The sequence below is a fragment of the Myotis brandtii genome, unplaced genomic scaffold (assembly GCF_000412655.1).
Source record: "Myotis brandtii unplaced genomic scaffold, ASM41265v1 scaffold225, whole genome shotgun sequence".
Taxonomy (NCBI): Eukaryota; Metazoa; Chordata; class Mammalia; order Chiroptera; family Vespertilionidae; genus Myotis; species Myotis brandtii.
Window position 1 is genome coordinate 4,283,140 of NW_005358435.1, and position 5,091 is coordinate 4,288,230.

The following is a 5,091-nucleotide window of genomic DNA, read 5'->3' on the forward strand; positions in this document are numbered from 1 at the left end:
GAGTAGGAGGTGCTGTCTCCCCGGCAAGGGTGTCCACTCAGGATACCAGAAAGAGGGGATGTGGGCTGGGGGTCCTGGGTCCCCTTGGCCCTGTGCCCCTGGTGGTTAGGAGACTGGGTTTTTCCAGGTGTCAGTGATTACCAGTCACAGGAGATGCTGTTGTCTTCTCTGATCATTCTCTTGACCACTATTGGCTAAGGGCATTTCATGGAGGCCACAAGGGAATCCAAAAGTGGAAGCAAGTTAAGAGTTTACAGGATTTGGTTTGATGGAATTTAATTAGCGCGTTGCTAGAGCTAACAGGGAATGGACCCTGCCATGAGGTCTGGTTGCTCCACAGTCACACTGCTCTCAGATGGGGGGGGGTGTCCCCCAGCTCCAGGGACCCCTCTGAGAACACGCAACTGCCAGCCTGGCACCACCTGACGTTGGTCCTGCTTTTCACCTCCTGTGTCTTCCTGTTCTTTGGTGGTGAACCTGTTCATCCTGGAGTTGCTATGCATTGTGAGGTAAGCCCCACAAGGATCGAGTGTTCGACTTACAAGACAGAGGCAAAGGTTTTGCTGCAGCTGTATGGGAATCACAGAGCCCCCCATCCCCCCAACACATATTACATAGCTTCCCCACATGTCATTGCTACCACTGAGTTCATGGAACATCAGGAAATGGGAACTGGAAGGGAAGGTGAGCCCTTCACTCTCAAGAAGCTACTCCCATACTCCCAGCCAATTGGGTCCTCTCCTTTCTCCAAATCCCTTCAAGGCATTGCTTGTGGATTTTTTTGTTTTGTTTTGGATTTGCTTTGAATCTTTGTTATTTGAGCTGGTGTCTGTCTCTCTGTTCTTCCCCACACTCCTCCCCCAATCATCATCTTGAGTTCAAGGGCAGTGTTGGGTTCATCCTTGTTGAGCCGACAGCCCTCCGTGGGCTGTGCACACAGAATGGGCTCCACAGATACTGTTTGTGTGTCATTGAAAAGAAGAAATGGGGGAATGAAGAGAACAGGTAAAGGAATAATATAGGGAAGAAGCAGAGTGCTTTACAGGTTCATTGAAGGCACCTGACTACAGTGAACAGATTTGGTGACTCGATGCTCGGTCTTGCTGACTGGGGGCAGGTGGGTCTCCCAGGGGATCTGTTAAAGCAAAGACTGGGATCCAAGTGCTACTTCTCTCTAAGTCAGCGGTTCTCAACCTTCCTAATGCCGCGACCCTTTAATACAGTTCCTCATGTTGTGGTGACCCCCAACCATAAAATTATTTTCGTTGCTACGTCATAACTGTAATTTTGCTACTGTTATGAATCGTAATGTAAATATCTGATATGCAGGATATATTTAGGTGACCCCTGTGAAAGGGTCGTTTGACCCCCAAAGGGTCATGACCCACAGGTTGAGAACCACTGCTCTAAGTAATATTGGTTGTAGGACCTATGAAGACAAATGGCAAAAGCTGTTACAACTAGAAGCTTTGGCCCCGGCTGGTCTGGGTCCTCGGTTAAAGCATCAGCCCATGTACCAAAGGTTTGTGGGCTTGGTTCCCAGTCAAGGGCTTGTGCCTGGGTTTCAGGTTGGATCCCAGCCCCAGTCAGGACTGGCCCAGGAGACAACCAATTGATGTGTCTCTCTCACATCGATGTTTCCCTCTCTCTCTCTCTCCCTCCCTCCCTCCCACGCTCTCTAAAAATCAATGGCAAAAATGTCTTCAGTGAGGATTAACAAAAAACAAATAAACAGAAACAAAGAAATGAACAAAATAAACTAGAAGCTGTGGAGGCAGAAAGCTAAGGCTCTACCACTTGGTAGCTGTGTGGCCTTGAGCATCTATCCTCTCTGTGCTTGTTTTCTTATATGCAAAGTGATGATCAAAGCATCTATCTCTCAGGATTGTGAGGGTCAGCAATTGTGGCGGTACCACCATCTCCAGTTAAACCTCAGGTTTGGGATATAAGGTTCCTTCAGGTCTGAGATATAAGATTCCTGCAGAAAACCTCCCCAGTCCTTCCTAACTCTGCAGCTTTCAGGGCTGGAGGGCCCTGCTCACGTTAAGGCTAAGGGGGGCTTCCCTGGGAGGAAATGTGATCAGTGTAGCCTGCTGTTCTCCCAGAACTATCCAGGCCCCACAGGACACAGCTGGTGGGCATGGGTAGGGCAGGGGTGGGTGGCTCCACCTTGTTCTAGTTCAGGGAGACCTGCTTCCAGGACACAGCAGCGTCAGCCTTGGCCTCAGAGGTTGTGATGCTCATGAGGAAATCTGGTAACTTGGGCTGTAGGAAGTGCAATTCTGTGCCACCTGGTGGGTTCTGAGGTGTTTTATGTACATACAGTGGCTTCTTTATCCAACCTGAAGGAAATGGGGACTATGCACTTCTTTATTTAAAGAAGAGTCAATTCTATGTGCACTCTTCATTGTTCTCTCTGTAGGGCCTCTTCCTCTGGAAAGCTAGACCCTGCTCCCTTACAGCATGGCAGCTGGGTTCCAAGACAGCAGGGGCGGCGCTGTGGCCTCACAGGGCCCAAACCTGGGGCTGTCAGAGCAGCATTCCCACCTCATTCTGTCAGAACAATCCAACAGGCCAGGTTCAAGTGTGTGTGTGTGTGGGGGAACAGGTGCACTCCTCCTCTTGATGGAGTGCACCTCTCACACACTTACCCAGCGGATACAGCATTGGCGGCCATCTTTGGGACCCCCTGTCACAGTCATGGCCTTTCTCTATACAATTTTGTGTATTTTATTAAAAATGAGGGTTCAGGCCCTAACCGGTTTGGCTCAGTGGATAGAGCGTCAGCCTGCAGACTCAAGGGTCCCAGGTTCGATTCCGGTCAAGGGCATGTACCTTGGGTGCGGCCACACCCCCAGTAGGGAGTGTGCAGGAGGCAGCTGATTGACGTTTCTCTCTCATCGATGTTTCTAACTCTCTATCCCTCTCCCTTCCTCTCTGTAAAAAAATCAATAAAATATATTTAAAAAAATGAGGGTTTAGGCCAAGTGGTGATTCGATATTGAGTCGGGGGAATAGAGGGTGCTGGGTGTTGGTGCTGCTACCCCGTCAGTCCATGTGCTCTTTAGTAAGTCAATTGATTCATTTGGTCTCAGTCTCCTCATTCGTTCCAGTAGAGGTTTAAGATGGGCAGGAGTTGACAGCACTAAATACCTTTTAAACTAAGTAAAAAAAATGCAGATCAAGCTTGGCACAGGTCAGCGCACATGTCGAGTGCTAGCTACTATCACTGGTTTTCCAGCCTTAAAACCCTCTCTTCTGTGGCAGGAAGCAAGTATTCGACATGGCCCGGGGCTAAACGACAGCAGAATCTCCTTGGAATGGCAGGGACATTCCCTCTGCGAATCTCACAGCTAAGCGGGCAGAATCTTGCCTAAACCCAAAGAACTCAACCAACCAGTTTTCAAAAAATCCCCTTTCCCATGTGCTTGCCTTTCCTTATTATGTGCTTACTTCTTGGGTGTTGAAACATTTAGGAATCTGGCTGAGACAAGTTTCTATGAGTTCCCTTCTCTCCTTCCTGGGTTGACAAGAAAAACACCACCTCTACTATGAAGCTCCCAGGTGCTGATTCCAGGTGCGGACCTGAGAAAGAAGATACCTAATAAGATGGGCTCCTGGTGGCTAACTGGATTCAGACAAACAAAAACAGAGCCTAGCAGCCATTTGCACACAGGGGCCTCTCATGCAAACGGCACTTCAGGGGGAAGCCTGCAATAAGCTACTGCCTCCTGCACTCAGCTGAACTGCACTGTGTTCCTGCCCTCTGATCCTGCCCTTTATAAAGAAATTTTTGGAATCCTATTTCAACCAATAGGACTGAGACTTTCCCTTGCCCATTGGATCTGCAGGGGTATAACTCCCTCAACATCTTCACTGACCAATCAGAGAGGCACCATTCTGACCAATCAGGACAGTGCCTCTTGGACCAAACTGAGAGGATTTGGAGTCCTCATTTGCACCAGGGACCAGAGGCAAGGGCTTCTGTTTATATAAGTCAGCTCTCCTCTGGCTCTGGGAGTGCACTGTCCCTTTCCACCTTAAGACTTCCTTTTCCCAGAGAGGAAACATCAACGATGTCTGTCTGGAGAGGGAGCAGAGCTGTCTAGCTGGAGAGGTGCTGCTGTTGCATAGCTGTGCTGTATCACAGTTGAGCTGTTTGCATTGAATAGTTTCCCTCAACCTCAAACTGGGGATTCCTATTGGCCTTTGACGCTTGCGACACAATCTCGTTTATTCTTCACGGTAGCAGGGGAGGGAGGTATTACTCCTGTTTTCTACAGAAGTAAAATGAGGCACAGAGAAGTTCAGGAACTTGCCCAAGATCACAGAGCTGGAAAATCGAGGGGTTGAACCCAGGCCACGGAGACTGAGGCAATTGGAGGAAAACCCCAAAGCGACACAGTTCCAAACCAGGCAGTTGGGTGAAAGAAGCAATGGACCCCAGGTCCCCACAGCCTCCTGGCCGGTGGCGCCTGATCAGACCGTTGAGCCCACGGGGGCTACTGGAGTTTGTGTGTGAGGACGTACAGACCGGTCTGGCATGAGGGGCGTGGGGGCGGCGGTTCTCTCTGAATAGCACAGAGATTACTATGCAGACTTCAGCCTGAGATACGAACCGACCTGACTTGGGTTCTCACGCCCACCTGTGCACTTCGCTCGCTGCGTTAGTCGATGGTTCTATGAGGCTCCGGCCCCGGAAGTCCCGGGCGCGGGCCCAGGCTGGACGCACGTGTCTCTGCAGTTCGCTTTCCGAACCCGACACACAAACTGAAACTAAAACGGCCAAAGCTCCGCCGCCGGCCCAGAGGGCAGGGAGCGCAGGCAAGGGGTCCGCCCTCAGCCTCGCCGGGGCGGGGACTCCCCAGCGCCCCTCCCCGGGCCGCTTTCCCTCCTCCTTCGCGGTCCCTTCTCTAGGGGGAAGGGGGGCTCTGAAGGCAGCTTCAGGCCAGGAGGGGTCCGAGGAGTGGGTGGTGGCGGGAGGGCGGAGACGGGGCGGGCCCTCGGAGAGAGCGACACCCCCCTCCTCCCCACCGACTGGGAGTCTGGCTAGGGGTGCAGAGGCCTTGGGGCGTTGGGGAGATGGCGGCG